Genomic DNA, 16,647 nt, shown 5'->3' with positions numbered 1-16,647 from the left:
CAGCCCTGGGGCTTGCTGACCCCCAAGCCTAGCCTAATTGGCTGGATCCTGTCTCAGACAATCAAGGTGAATAGTGCCCGAGGAATGATACTAAAAATAGACATGTGGCCGCCACATGCATGAATGTGGTACAGCATACATGTACAGGAGCACACACACACGCACATGCAGCAGTATACATGTACAGGAGCACACACACACATGCACATGCAGCAGCATACATGTACAGGAGCACACACACATGCACACACAAAGTGATTGCCAATAGAATGAATGAGTCCTGCAATGGGGCCACACTGCTATGGGAATGAAAAGCTGTGCTTTCGTTGGGGACTCTCAGACCACAGTTGGGCCATGCTCCATCTAAAGCTCTGTGGGCTCTGTAGGATTTGTTGCTGTCATTAGAAAGGAGGTAGTAGCTGTGGTCTAAGGACCAAAGGAGGAGCATGTGCCATGGAAAATAGGGAGAGAGGAAAACCCAAGTAGAGACAGTTAGGGAAACAGGATAAGACAAAAATCACAGATGGATGTATATCTGTATACATCAGTTGATAATGTTCTCCAGGCATATGGGGTCTTTGAGTTAACTGAAAATAATAGAGCATAAATTATTACCATTACATAGGGCACCTTTTAATCACTCCTTTAATTATACAAAACCAACCGATGCTTTCTGGGGGTAGGGGGAAGGATTGCCTTTGTTCACACCACAGAAAGCAATTAGGTTGATGGGGAGTTTGACCACAGTGAATAGAGTGCTTGCTGGATTTCCCGCATTCCTACTGGCTGCTCTTTCTTAAATCAGGAGCATGAACTGCCTACAAATGCGTTAGGAGTGGCTGCCACAGAAGAATGAGACAGACCAGGAACAGTAACTGAGAAGGAAGGAGAAAAACTAAATAAATTTTAAAAAGGTTAGCATGTTGTGAAGTGAGCAATGGTCAGGTCAGAGAGACAATGTCTTAAACATCTCTTGCCATTTTAAAGCCATGTTTTTGAGTCCTGGCTCTGAGTCCTAACTGGCTGATGTTCTCAGCGTGTGTTAAACTAATCAGTGAGCTCCGGAGGTCAGAGCCAGCCAGGAAAATGTCACTGCAGTCATTGCTCAGGTCCCTGCACTTGGAAGGCGGCTAGAACAGCTGTTGTGTGAGGTTCCTGGGGTTGTCCATACGCCCCAATGAGGCGCAGGGATGGGGCCTGCTAGCATGTTGATCTGTCCCTTCCCCCAGAGAGCGTGATGACAGTCTGCGACAGCTGCCACACTTCAGGCAGCAGGCCCTCTTTTCCTCCAGAAAAGATGTCTCTAATTTCTTTAAAAGTAGATAAAACCTTGAGGCTTGTCGCAGTGTGCAAGATTGTTCTGCTACACCGGGGAGACACCTGCTGGGGTCTCAGCACGGAAACACACACCATGCATCTTCTCCTCAAAGGGCAATGTCGGGAATCCTTAGTCCTCCAGGGGACCATTGCTGATAGTCTCATTTACACGATTGCTCTGTTGATAGGAAATGTATTTTAACAGGAAGGCTTGTTCGTTCGTGTACTTTGGTTTGAATTCAACATCAAAAATGGCACCTCGCCTCCTGCGGGTTACAGGTTCGAGATGTAGGCATCAATAAGGTTGGCTCCTTCCAGGGCTGTGAGAAGACAAGTCTTCCAAGTTGCTGGGAAATTGCAGGCAGTCGGGTCTTTCCTTCGTTTGTAAACACATTTCCCTGCCCTCTGCTTTGGTTTTATATGATGTTCTCCTTGTGTCCGGATTTCTGCTTTTCCTAAGAACACAGCTCATGCCAGGTTAGGAGTCCACCCTCCTCCAGTTTGACTTCACTGTTGCTAACCATGTTTGCAGTGACCCCTTTTCCAAATAAGCTCACATTCTGTGGTTCAGAAAACTAACACTTCCGTATACAGAGGGGATGGAATGTCTGAAGCATCATTACAAGTGCATGGCAGTCGGTATGTGTTGAGTAAAGGATGGAAGGACCAGGGCTAAGAGGCAAGAACAATGTGGTCCCTGTGGAGCTCTGGGTTGTGTGAGATTCATGGCATCCTAAAGAATAAGGCAGGAAGGGTCAGCACTGCATCAGCATGCCGTGCAGGTGAGGCTTCCTGAGTACAGAGAAGCACTTTGCCCGTGGCTTTCCAGTGGTTTTCATTGTTATTGGTTGTTAAGCAGGTGCATGGCTACTCGGAGGCAAGCCGTGTTTAAAATGTGCATGCTTTTAAAGGTTCTTACTTCTAGCATGTTCTGTCTTATGGGAATAAGTTACTACAGCTAGCTCATCTGAATCTCACCACAAAGAATCCTCACAGATGTTAAAACACACAGTCAATTCGCCATTGTAGCAAATACCTGAGAAAAACGGACTTGGAAACGTAGGGTTTTGCCAGTGGATTCAGACGACTTTGTGCATGATCAATCGGTCGTGTTGTTCCTGGGCCTGTGACTATGTAAAATGACAATGAGAGGAGGGTGTGAGGAAATAGAACTGATCACTTTTAGACAGCAGGAAGCAAAGGAGAAAATAAGGAGATGGGCTACCAATCTCCCCAATTCAAGGGCACATCTCAATGACCGAAATCCTTCTAGCAGGCCCCACTTAAAAGATGCACCTTCTGACATCAGACCCTTATAGTATTCAGACCTTCAGCATCACCAGCATTTTGAGAATTTACAAGATTCAAACCATAACAAACTCTGATATGTGATTTCTGTAATTTATCCACATTTGAGAGCACTACTGTAGCCACAACATGCACACTCCATAATAAAGAGTATTAAATGACAGACAATTTTTAGAATTGTCTTCAAGTTTAGCCAGAAGTTTCTGGGTTTTTTTCCTCCTTTAAGCCCTTGCCAATGTGTTGACCAACGTCACTCCATTTCTTACGTGTTTGTGAGAAAAACATTATGAAGCAGAGTTCTTAAACACAAAAAGCCTTAGGGTGACTTTGTCCTGTTGTTTCTCAGTTTGACTCTACACCACACATGAGTCATAATTTAATAATATTAGACATTTCATACCTGAGGAAATAACAGCTTGTAGCCATGGTAACATGATCGCCTTTACCAAGCCATATGACAGCAATTAAGTTAGCCTCCGTCTGCAGGAAGGCTCAGAAGGTTAGTGCCATTTTTTACTTTCATTTATATCTTTAGGTATACAAATAAAGAATAAACATTATAAGCTCAGTTCATCTTCAGATTGCTACACTGAGCTGCTTTGTTAGGTCTAGCAAAATAAAATTTCTCCTGTAGATGCATTTTGTTCTGAATGCTGACGAATGCATCCAATCATGTAAGCCTCACATGGCCATCAATATGTCATTCATCCCCATAGCCTTTCCTTCAGGCTCCTTTTATTTCAGACCTACCTCTAGCGTCCACTGAACTGAAATCTACACTTAACAGTTTCCTATTTCCAGGATCTTCCAGTTCGCAGCCTGTTAAGACTGGCTGCTTTCACTCAGCCTGCATCTAGAGTTCCTCTGCTTCGCTCTGCCCTTTGTCCCATTTCCTACTGAGCAGAATTCTGTTGTGAGGGAAAGATGCAGGTTACATCTGGTCACTGGTTCACAGGCATCTGTGGCGTTTGCCCTTTGGGGTAAATACGCACAGATTTGGTATTAATAGACAAACTTTCCAGTTTCACTTGGTTGACTATCTATGATTGGGATGGCACAGAAAACATCCTTAAGACAATGCCGTTGTGTTTTTCCAGGGTGATTGTACCCAATGAATTCCCATGAGACTGCAAGAGTATTCCAGGTGTTTTGTGTCCTTGTCAATCAACATTGTTTGGTCACTCTTGACCACTGTGGCAAATGGATGGAAGTGACTTGTGGCTGATTCATAACTAAATTTAGATAGTACTTTTATTTCTATTCATGAGCATAGTCCAAAAGACCATAGTCTTAAACATAATCTTAAAAATCAGATGTTTATTATTAATTGTTCTTTCACAATTGTATAATGTGTGTAATATATTTGGTTGCTCTCTCCCTCTCCCATTCCTATGTCCCTCCTATCTTTATCAGCTGTTCCCTTCATTAAAAAAAAACAAACAAACAAACAAAAACCTTCTTTCTAATATTCATTGGGTTTTGTTTTGTACCCCAAAGAGTTTAACTGTGGGCCATCCTTGTGATCCTGGGTTTAGGACTAACCAAAGCCTGGTAGGGTTGCCAGTGGGTATGCATCTGGATCCTATGCCTCTCCGTCTCTCAGAATCTGTTAGTTGCCACTGGATCAGCATAAGTGGTAGGGCCCATGAGCCCCTTGTCCATTCATAACCAATTGCGGAGCAGGGCAGACTTTCCTAGGCCCAGTACCCATGGGCACAGTTGCTATGGGTTAATGGTTATAATACCTGTGCTATGCTTAGAAGATGGAACTACACACCCTTCTCCCTGTCTTCTGACTTGTACATTTTTTTCTGTCCCCTCTTCCATAGTGTTCCCCGAGTGTTAAGGGGCACTCTAAATGTTTTAGTTAGGTCCTCATTCTCAGCATCTGTGTAGCCGTGAGTCTTTGTATTCACCTGTTTTCTGTGTGGAGAAACTTCTCTGATTAAGTCTCTTTGAAAGTCCGTGTATTTAGAAGGTATTTTGATGCTGTGTCAGTTCAGCTAATCAGAAGTCTTTGGCTCACCACCAGGGACTAAGGCCTCTTCAGTGGTGGCTTTGGACCGGGTTTACAGTAGTAGTGAGAGTAGAGTGGGCCTCAGGTCCAACCAGGGAATTGTGGGTTACTCCCCAAATAGTTTTGCCATTTTTATATCATTGGTTACATCTTACCTGGCAGGTTGGTATGATAGTTCGTAGAATTCTCAGATGGGTAAGAGTATTGTAAGCCCTGACCAGCAGAGAAGAAGCTCTGTTTCACCTTGCTTTCTCTGTACGTTGCATTCAGATTGTGTAGGATTTTCATCAAAAATGTCTAGTCAACTTTTCACTAGGTTCCCAGGCAGTAGGTTTCCTCATCCTTCCTTCATTTAAGAAGCCTGTGTGTGACAACTGAGAGGACTGATAAATATTCAGGAACCCAACGGGATGCCATTAAAGCTGATGATGGCAAACTGTGTATGATTAATGGTGATTGTTAGAGTGCCTTCATACATACTTTAAGTGCGTGCTTTTTAATAGCATTATCAAAGGCAGCCTGAAAATCAGCTATGGTAGGCTAGTGAACCCATTGGTCGGCGTAGAACAATGGCTCACCAATGTTCTAGCTTGACTTTAGTAATGGCCAGGGTGTTTAGCTCTCTTGACAACATTTAGCAAGGATAGATCAGGAAAAACATGAACAAAATTGGATTATTAAGAGGAATACCACATTAGAAATCAAGTGAGTATTTCTCCCATTATAATCAGAGTAGAACATACATGTGATTTTATTTGTTATGGCACATGGATAAATGTTACTACTACGTGAAGATAAAAAGTCTTCAATAAAAGAAGATCAATCCCAGTTAGTTTTACTAAAATTTGGGTGAGAATTTGACTTTGGAATACTTATTTATGCAATAAATTCTGGCATTTTGAAGTTAGAACATCAATAAGTATATTTACCCACTTGAAGATATTAAGCCTGTCTTTTGCATGCCTGTTTAAGCTGCTCAATTGAGTAATTACTTTCTTCTAGATACATAGGAAAGTGCATAGTACATCCCTCTTCCTACATGTAATGATGTATATGTGTTAAAAACCAAGACAGAATAATGGAGTGGTGATAATGGCAGCTGTGGAGGCCATGGCAGCTGCTTGTGGTATTGAAGGTGTCTGTGCTAAGAATGTGATGAGAATGTTGACTGAGGTAAGAATATTGGCTGTGGTGAATATTGGCTATGGACAGAATTCTGACTGGTGAGAATTCTGTTGTGAAAATGCTGACTTAGTGATGATGTTGGCTGAGAACTGGTGGACTGGTGATGATGAGAATATTGGCTGTGGTGAGAAGGTTGGCCCTGGTGAGAATGTTGGCTGTGGTAAGGATGTTGGTTGATGGTAATGGTAACCGTTCTTACAATGTTGGCTGTTAAGAACCAATGGTGGTAACATTAGTTTTGGTGAGAAGATTGGTTGTGGTAAGAGTATTGCCTGTGGTTACTTTGGTAGGCTGTGGTAGAGATGTTCACTGTTTACATATTTAGAGAAACATGGAAAAAAGATTATTTTTTTGTAAAATTTACTTCCTAAAAGCTATGGAAATTCTCAAAGGCACAGCAGTCCTAGTTCTCTGAGCCACCTTTTAAAGGCCCAACTCCAGAGAACCAGGGGAGCAGCACCTGGAGATGAGAGACACAGAGGGGTGAAGTCAGAGTTTGCTTCTTACAGTAGTCCCTGATTTCTTGATTATTTTCTCCTTTTAGTCCTAGAGTTGAATTTCTTTCTGTCATGCCTGCCAGTCAAATAGACCTGCTAGGATATGACTTTTTATCTTTTTCCTACTATTTTCTGTTTTGACTTTATCTGTTATCTATTTATTCTCTTGAGCTTCTGGCTTGGTAATCAAATTATTTGATTTCTGGAAGTTTACTTCTCTGTTATTGCCTTTTTAGGTTGCCTTATTTTTATCTTAAAATTGAATTATCTTCTCAAATCTTTTTGATCATTCTACTTAGAAATTTTAAGGTATTTTTTGCCCCTAACTAATTTCTATTACAGAATTGTTTGGGTTTTGCTTTGTTTTTGTGCACACCTGTGCATGTGTGTGTGTGTATGTGTTGTGTGTGTGTATGTGTGTATGTGGTGTGTCTGAGTATGTGTGGTATTTATGTGGTATATATGTATATGTTGTGTGTGTGTAGTGTGCCTCTTTGTGTGTATGTGATGTATATGTTATGTTGTATGTGTTTGTGATATTGTATGTGATATATATATGTGTATGTTGTGTGTGTGGTGTTGTATGTTTGCTTCATGTGTATGTGTTGTATGTGTACATGATATGTGTGTTATGTAGTATGTGTGTGCATGTGTGTGTGTACATGTGTGTGCGTGTTTATGCCTGCCTTTCATATAGGGCCTTGTTCCAAGCAAGGTGATAGTTGGCCATCCCTTCAGATTTTGCTTAAAGGGCTTGGTTTGCTTTCTTGGAAGTTGTGTGAGTGTGCCCACTGCTGAAGCTGAGACTCCCCAGACAGTGGTTAACTCAGGATGTATTGACTACACACTTCTTAAGGAGAGCTTGGGTATCCAATCCATAAGTACCCACAGTGATGCTTATTGTGAATTCCCAGAATTCCCTTTCTGTCCTCATTGCCCTTACCAGTTTACATTGAGAGGCATTTGAGCTGAGTCTCTGGAGGAAGGGAACATACACGCATACACACTCTACATCTCTTACCTTAAACTGGAGCCTCTTTCAAGGACTTGTAACTTTATTCTAGTCCTTGACTGAATACTCAGCTAGCATCTGGTCAAGATAAAGGTAGATAAGGCAGGTAGGTATTAACAATTAGGTGGCCATCCAAAAACGTGGGAGAGGAAGAGCAGCAAGGTTTTTATGGTTGTCAAAATGGAAAGAGTAAGAAGTCTATAATGCTATATTTTGGAGTAAAAATGGTGACTGTCTTAGTTAAAGTATCTAGTACTGTGAAGAGACACCATGACATGGCAACTCTTATAAAGAAAAATGTTTAATTGGGGATGGCTTTCAGTTCAGAGGTCAGTTCATTAACTTCATGGCAAGAAGCATGGTGGCAGCCAGGCGGTGGTGGCGCACGCCTTTAATCCCAGCACTCGGGAGGCAGAGGCAGGCGGATCTCTGTGAGTTCGAGACCAGCCTGGTCTACAGAGCTAGTTCCAGGACAGGCTCCAAAACCACAGAGAAACCCTGTCTTGAAAAACAAAAAAAAATATAAATAAATAAATAAATAAATAAATAAATAAATAAATAAATAAATAAATAGAAGCATGGTGGCATGCAGGCAGACATGGTGCTGGAGAGGAGCTGAGAGTTCTACATCTGGATCCACAGGCAGCAGGAAGAGTGAGACTCTGGGCCTAGCTTGAGTTGTTGAGACCTCAAAGCCCATCCCTAGTGACACACTTCTTCCAACAAGGCCACACCTCTTAATAGTGCTTCTCCCTATGGGCCTATGGGGGCCATTTTCATTCAAACCATCACAGTGCCCAGGATGAGAGGGAAAGTGCATAATTGAAACTGTCTGGGTAGGAAGATGTGAGCCAAAGAGGCTGAAATATACAAAGAAAGAAATCACTGACTGTGGTAGCCACTCCGTCTTTTTCCTGGTTCTGGAACTGAGAAAAAAAAAAGTAACCAAAAAAAGTGGGGGTGGGGGAGATCAGGAAAAGAAGAAGAGGCAGAGGAGGAGCATAAACCCAAATCTGGCGGTTCTGAGAAGCCTTGGTTCCAGGGACTACATTAAGCTGAGGAGTGCAGGACGGTCTAGATGGGGCTGAAGAAGACACAGGAAAGCCATGGAGGATGCCAGCCTCAACCGCTGCTGTTTAATCAAGGAAATTGGCACAAACCCAGAAGAACAGGAAGATGAGAAAAGGAGAAATCTCCCTCAAAGAAGTTATTCAAAGAGTTTAGCATGATTGGTTATGTCTTAATCATTTTAATGAAATATCTAGATACCAAGTGGTGAATGTAAAAAAAAAAAAAAAACCTGCAGGTGAATTAGTGTAGCATTTAGGCTATAATGATTCATCTAGCATTAGGCTATAATGATTCATGAAAGCTACCTTCTTTTTTTTTTTTTATTCTTTTTTAATTAAAATTTCCAACTGCTCCCCGTTTCCCATTTCCCTCCCCTCCTCCCACACATTGCCCCCTCCCCCCACTCCCCTCCCCCATCCCCACTCCTCTTCTCCTCCCCCCAGTCCATTCCCCCTCCCTCTCGATACTGAAGAGCAGTCCAAATTCCCTGCCCTACAGGAAGACCAAGGTCCTCCCACTTCCATCCAGGCCCAGGAAGGTGAGCATCAAAACAGGCTAAGCTCCCACAAAGCCAGTTCATGTATTAGGATCGAAACCTAGTGCCATTGTCCTTGGCTTCTCATCAGCCTTCATTGTCCACCATGTTCAGGGAGTCCAGTTTCAACCCATGCTTATTCAGTCCCAGTCCAGCTGGCCTTGAAGAGCTCCCATAGATCAGTTCCAATGTCACAGTGGGTGGGTGCACGCCTCGTGGTCCTGATTTCCTTGGTCATGTTCTCCCTCCTTCTGCTCCTCATTTGGACCTTAAGAGCTCAGACCATTGCTCCAATTTGGGTCTCTGTCTCTCTCTCGATCTATCGCCAGTTGAAAGTTCCTGTGCCATTCTCCTTGGCCTCTCGTCAGCTCTCATTGTCCGCCACATTCCGAGAGTCCGGTTTTATCCCATGTTTTTTCAGTAGCAGTCCAGCTGACCTTGGTGAGCTCCCAATAGATCGGCCCCACTGTCTCAGTGGTTGGGTGCACCCCTCATGGTCCTGACTTCCTTGTTCATGTTCTCTCTCCTTCTGCTCCTCATTATAACCTTGGGAGCTCAATCCGGTGCTCCAGTGTGGGTCTCTGGCTCTATCTCCATCCATCGCTAGATGAAGGTTCTATGGCGATATGCAAGATATTCATCAGTATGATTATAGGATAGGTTCATTTCAGGTTCCCTATCCTCAGGTGCCCCAATGAACTAACTGGGGACATTGCCCTGGGCATCTGGTAGCCATTCTAAGTTCAAGTCTCTTGCCACCCCTTAGGTGGCTCCCTTACCTAAGGTATGAGTTTCCCTGCTCCCCTATCCAACCTTCCTTTATCCCCAATCACCCCGATTCCCCCAGTTCCCCTCATCCTCTCCTTCACACTTTTCTCTCCCCATCACCCCTCATCCCCATCCCACCCCACCCCCAAGATTCCAATTTTTTGCCCATCAGTCATGTCTATTTCCCATAGCTGGGAGGATATCTATATGTTTTTCCTTGGATTTACCCACTTGTTTAGCTTCTTTAGGATCACAAATTATAGACTCAGTGGCCCCTATCCATGGCTAGAAACCAATTATGAGTGAGTACATCCCATGTTCTTCTTTTTGGGTCTGGGTTACCTCACTAAGGATCGTATTTTCTATTTCCATCCATTTGCATGCAAAATTCGAGAAGTCATTGTTTTTTACCGCAGAGTAGTACTCTAATGTGTATATATTCCACAATTTCTTCATCCATTCTTCCATTGAAGGGCATCTAGGTTGCTTCCAGGTTCTGGCTATTACAAATAATGCTGCTATGAACATAGTTGGACAAATGCTTTTGTCATATGATAGGGCATCTCTTGGGTATATTCCCAAGAGTGGTATTGCTGGGTCCAGGGGTAGGTTGATCCCAATTTTTCTGAGAAACCGCCACACTGATTTCCAAAGTGGTTGCACAAGTTTGCAGTCCCACCAGCAATGGATGAGGGTACCCCTTTCTCCACAACCTCTCCAGCAAAGGCTATCCTTGGTGTTTTTGATTTTAGCCATTCTGACAGGTGTAAGATGATATCTCAAAGTTGTTTTGATTTGCATTTCTCTGATCGCTAAGGAGGTTGAGCATGACCTTAAGTATCTTTTGGCCATTTTAACTTCTTCTGTTGAGAATTCTCTGTTCAGTTCAGTGCCCCATTTTTTAATTGGGTTAATTATCCTTTTAAAGTCTAGTTTCTTGAGTTCTTTATATATTTTGGAGATCAGACCTTTGTCTGTTGCGGGGTTGGTGAAGATCTTCTCCCAGTCAGTAGGCTGCCTTTTTGTGAACTCCTACAGCTGATAAACGCCTTTAGTAATGTGGCAGGATACAAGATCAACTCCAAAAAATCAGTCGCCCTCTTATACACAAAGGATCTGGAAGCAGAGAGAGAAATAAGAGAATCATCACCTTTCACGATAGCCACAAACAGCATAAAATATCTTGGGGTAACTCTAACCAAGGAAGTGAAAGATCTATTTGACAAAAACTTTAAGGCATTGAAGAAAGAAATTGAAGAGGATACCAGAAAATGGAAGGATCTCCCTTGCTCTTGGATTGGGAGAATCAACATAGTAAAAATGGCAATTCTACCAAGGGCAATTTATAGATTCAATGCAATCCCCATTAAAATCCCATCAAAATTCTTCACAGATCTTGAAAGGACAATAATCAACTTTATATGGAGAAACAAAAAACCCAGGATAGCCAAAACAATCTTATACAATAAAGGAACTTCTGGAGGCATTACCATCCCTGACTTCAAACTCTATTACAGAGCTACAGTAATGAAAACAGCGTGGTACTGGCATAAAAACAGAGAAGTCAACCAATGGAATCGTATAGAAGACCCGGATTTTAACCCACAAACCTATGAACAACTGATTTTTGATAAAGGAGCTAAAAGTATACAATGGAAGAAAGAAAGCATCTTCAACAAATGGTGCTGGCACAATTGGATGTCAACCTGTAGAAGAATGAAAATAGACCCATATCTATCACCATGCACAAAACTCAAGTCCAAATGGATCAAAGACCTCAATATCAATCTGAACACACTGAACCTGATAGAAGAGAAAATGGGAAGTACCCTACAACATATGGGCACAGGAGATCGCTTCCTATGTATAACCCCAGCAGCACAGACATTAAGGGCAACATTGAATAAATGGGACCTCCTGAAACTGAGAAGCTTCTGTAAAGCAAAGGACACTGTCATTAAGAAAGCTACCTTCTAAAGAGAATCTGTGGCCCTCCGCTGTCCAGTTGCAAGGAAGAAGCATTCTTAACATGACCATCAGGTTGTTGAGTCACTCAGGAAAAAGTTCATCGACAATATTATCATAATGTTTTTACATATGCGTGGCGTAACATTATCCATCAGATCAGGAAAGAATTCGCCACTGCTGTACATGGCAAGGACATTTCCCAACAATGCAGAGAGGGGGTTTCTTTGAAAAGCTGTAAAGCCTTTAGCTTTAAAAGGTTCAGAAAAGGCGTGTGTATATAAATAGACATGCACACATAAAAACCTGATGTCTTTGCAAGCCGCAACTGCAAAGGCATGCCCCGTGCTTAGCCCATTCCGTTTCATCTACTGAAAGGCAGGGCCTTCCTTTCTTCAGTGGGAATTATTCACGAGGCGTCCCCGCGTTCATATTGCCACTGGTATTTTACTAGAAGCAGAAAACCTCCTCCACAGGAACATCTTAACTGTGCCTTTAAAGGGCTTGATCGTTAGACATCAAGTTCACCAGAGCCTCTTTTCTTAGTAATTAATTAATTAATTTTAAAATGATCTTTTCTCATCTTATATACCTAACCCAGTTCCCACTCCCTCCCCTCCTCCCATACCCCCCACCTTCTCCCCAACCCCCATCCACTTCTTGGAGAGAGTAAGGCTTCCCACTGGGAGTCAAGAAAGTCTGACCCATCACTTTGAGGCAGAAACAAGCCCCCCCCCACACACACCATGTCAGTATGTAGAAAAATGCAAATAGATCCCTATCTATTCTCAAAACTCAAGTCCAAATGGATCAAAGACCTCAATTTAGCCACACTGAACCTCATAGAAGAAAAAATGAGAAGTAGTCTTGAATACATGAGCACTTCCTAAATTTAACCCCAGTAGCACGGACACTAGCAACAATTAATAAATGGGACCTTCTGGAACTAAGAAGCTTCTGTAAGGCAAAGGACACAGTCAACAAGACAAAACAACAACCTACAGAAGGGGGAAAGATCTTCACCAGCCCCACATCAGACAGTGGGCTGATCTCCAAAATGCAAAGAACTCAAGAAACTGGACATTAAAATACCAAATAATCCGATTTAAAAATGGACTACAAAGCCTCTTAGTATGGAGTCTGCCATGGTCTAACTTTCTTATTCGATGACCTCAGAGTTTGTCCTTTTGTTTCTTCCCATTCTGTTACCCATACTTGGGCCTGCATTCCAGCAGCTACTATTGACCACAAGGTCACTTGTGGAGTGTGCCAGCAGCCCTTGTGTTTCCTGACCTCTGCAGGTGGCCTTCTCCCAGATGTCCAAAGGACAATGCAGCTCTGCAGAGTGAGACTCTTGAAGAGACTGTCAGCTCCATTTGGAACCAGAAACACAATCCATGCTTCTCTGCCGCCCGGGCGGAGTGGGTGCACCTGACACCTGCCAGGGATTTGAGAGTTTTCCCTGCACTGTTGGACTCTGGAGGAGACACAAACGACTAGACCCGATGCTAGCAGAGAGGAAATCGCCGAGTTTCCTTCGTTTCTAGCAAGGATTGGCCACAGGATGTCTTGCTGTCTCCCCAGGACACAGATCAGAAGATGAAAAACAGGTGGTGCCCACACTGCCAAGGGTATGGAGAAGATGAAGACACTACGTGAGTGGAAAGCCAAGGCGGGATGTGCCTGACTGTTTTCTATCCTGCTTTGACTGTCTACACCCCAGGATCTTCACCTGGCTGGTGAGTCCTGCTAAACTCACCGAGGCTCTGTTGTCATGAGAGATCACATGGGCAAATGTTCTGAATGGCAGTCGAATGATGCAGCCAGTTGCTACTGTTGCCTCGTTGAAAATACGACAGCCCAAAACCTAAAAATAAATAAGTCGAAGACTCAGGTTTTGTAAAGTTAACTCTAGGCAGTCCTTGGTCTATGTTCCCTTGCCCTGTGTGGCCTGTGGTGATGTCTCGCCCCTCCCATAAAGTTCCTCCTCCACCTCCATCCCCAATGCTTTCATGTTATTTCTCCATCTGAGGATGTTAAGTCCAGAATTCCGGGCAAGAAACTGAGTCCTATAAGTGTCAAGAGACTGGCCCAAGGCATAATGTCACCTCGCAGTGTGGCAACTCCAGCCCAGGTCTCTCTGCCCACTCTCTGACACCATCACTTTCTGAGCCATGCTTGCTTGAGCATCAGCGTCTCAGAACTACAGTCATGGCTGCAGTAGCCTACCAGAACATTCTGATCCACATGTTAGGGGATTTTAACCTTAGCAGCCTGTTTGCTACCTCTGTGTCACAGACTCCAGTTCAGTCTCTGCATTACCAGAATAAGAACTAGGAGAAGGAAAATGACATACACATGGCTTTGTATGTGTTGAATTTAAACTAGGAAAATAAATCTCTTCCCATCTGGGAGGGGAAAGAAAAGCCCTAATGAAACGTAACTATTGGAGGCTCATCTCCTCCTGAGTTCCCTTGTGCCTCCATTGATCTGAGCATCACTTGCCTCCTCATTCGTAATCATCCCCCTGAAGAATAATGAGGCCAGTGGATGAATCAATGGGGGAACCAGGGGTCGACATCATGGCACCAGCCTACAGGCCACTAGAATCATTTGCCTTCCCTGGCCTTTTCTCGCTTCTGCTATGAGGAATCTCGGTTGTCCAGCAGCCTTGCAGCCATTGGCAGGATAGTTGGGATGCAGGGCCTTTGTGTGCACCGCTCTGCAGGCAGTGTGGTGACCTTTGAATGCCCTTCCCTTTCACCACCTCCTTGGGAAATTGCCTCCTGACTTATGTGCAGTATAACACTACAAGCACCAGATTTATAGTGAAAAGGATCTTTTCTTAAGTGTAGTAAATCAAACTGGAGTTTTGGCACAGACACAGTCTGGCCTCCTCTGTTCGACCTCTGCCATCTCTCTCCTGCCAGCCACAGATGCTAAAATGAATCCTTGTGGTCTGGCCTTGACTTCAGTTCTGCATTGTCTGCCAGTGCACAGCAACCCATCCCTCACCCCGCTCGTTCACTGTAAAGCCCCGAGCCCGCTGGCACTGTGATGGCCCTGTACATAGCAGGTGTCTGCTCCCAGCCAACCTGACGCCATCATCCACCTCCGGAACTGGGCTACCTACCGTTAGGAGAGCATTCTGCTCCAAAATCTCTCTGTGCAGCTGCTTAGAAGAGGCAACAGGGATTAGAACAACGGCCCAACTTCCTTCCCATCTGAAATGAAGACCACAGAAAGAAAAGAAGGCAGGGAGAGAGGGAAAAGCAGAGAGTAGGAAGAGTAGGGGAAAACATTTACTTTGAGGAAGTGAATACATGCAGAAGAGAAACAGATGTGGTAGTTGGAGTTTCCTGGGTCTGTTTGGCATCTTGAATTTTTTCCTTTCCATTCTGTGCAAAAATATATGCTCAATTGAAGAAAACTTTGAAACATGAAGGATGTATATAAAAAATTGTTCATAGTATCACTACCCAGCTAGTTAACTGTTTAACATGGGCCTTTGCCCTTCCAGTCTTTTTCCTTTGTGCACATTGTAAGAATATACATAGTATTAATCACACTGAAATATTGACCGGTGGGACAGGCAAACTCCGTCAATTAAAGTTTCTGCAACTGTAACCAAACTATAGAATTGGGAATTCAATTCCAAGATGCTATATGGTTAGTTAAAGACTATGTTTTCTCCTCTGTTTAACAAAGCACCCTGAATAGTCGTCGAGGGAAGCTTAAACAGTTACTGCCCAATCTGGCCCTTACTTTATAGACCACCCAATTCAGTCAACTGATCAGTGAAGCACCAACATCATGGCGCTCTCCTCTGGATGCTGCTGCTTCAGTTCGGCCATTCCCTAGCTAGTTTCTGTGTCTGTCTATCTGTCTCTATTTCTCCCCTCCCCTTTCAATCTACTCTTCCTCCCTTCTCCCTCTATCTCTAGAAAAACAACTCGATGTTAGAAGGTTGTATAGCAGGTACAAAGCTATAGGTTTAATCCCCAGAAGTGGGTGGGGGTGGGGAGCCAGTTAAAGTGAAAGTTTTCTCCCCCACATGTTGCCTACTCTGGTTAAAAACCCGAACTTCGCACGGAAGAGGCAAGTGATGGTGGTAATAGCCATTGCTGGTGATGCGGGGATGAGCTCGGGGCTGGCTCTCAAGTGCCCCAAGGAGGTAAGAGCCAAGATCTCTTCCAAAGGAAGCCACAGGAGTCTGTCCTCAAGTCACCAAAGCAGGGTATTGTAACTGGCCCCTCTCACCATGCCTGAGTTAGGAGTGCTACAAAAGAAAGAACGTGTCTCCCTTGGCCTTTGTGGCCCATAGCAAGACCCATCTGTTCAATCATGTCCTCATTTGACTGAAGTAAATGGGCCAACCTGGCGGGAAGGCAGGTTATTATCTTCAATCTCTGTACATGTGTCCAGAGGTTAGGGCGATAACCAACCCACAGAGCTGCAGGGGGAAAGTGGTAAGAATAAATACATGTCAGCAAATTGGATTAGCATTTGCAGAGGAATTACCGGTGCAGACAAGGGGGAGAATTACGCTCTAGTCCCTACTTCAACAGGGCATTTGACACCTCTCTTGTGAATTGCATGAATGGCGCTAATTCATGCCGGGTTGGGTTGGCGGTGTTTTGAAATTCAGCAGAGAGGAGGCTACTAGCACAGGCCAGGGTTGGTAGGGGGTGAGGAGCAGACAATAGACCTTTCTTCTGTACCAATCTGTAATCCCCAGTACCAGTACCGCCCACTTATGTTTGCTAAAAGCCACTTGACCTGCCTGGGTCTTAAGCTGCCATTTTTGCTGAGGATAATGACAGTACTTTATTTAACTCGGTCTCTTTGGCCGTTCAGGGAACCTCGCATTACTTAGTGGGTGCGCCTTCATCTCTTAATGTTCCACTGGTAAATATTGTTTACTTCTGAAGAACATGAAAGACAGGAAACTGAGATGGCCCTGCAAATTACC

At 43.8% G+C, this 16,647-nt stretch overlaps 1 protein-coding gene across 2 annotated transcripts in view; it reads left to right on the top strand.

Moving 5' to 3' along the window:
- The window catches only part of Enox1 (ecto-NOX disulfide-thiol exchanger 1), a 561,234-nt gene that overhangs the window by 484,567 nt on the left and 60,020 nt on the right, over positions 1-16,647 (top strand). The gene's annotated exons all lie outside the window — the stretch shown is intronic.

This window comes from Chionomys nivalis, chromosome 12, assembly GCF_950005125.1.
Source record: "Chionomys nivalis chromosome 12, mChiNiv1.1, whole genome shotgun sequence".
Taxonomy (NCBI): Eukaryota; Metazoa; Chordata; class Mammalia; order Rodentia; family Cricetidae; genus Chionomys; species Chionomys nivalis.
Note: the sequence above shows the minus strand (reverse complement) of the source record. Positions and strands in the feature narration are given on the sequence as shown.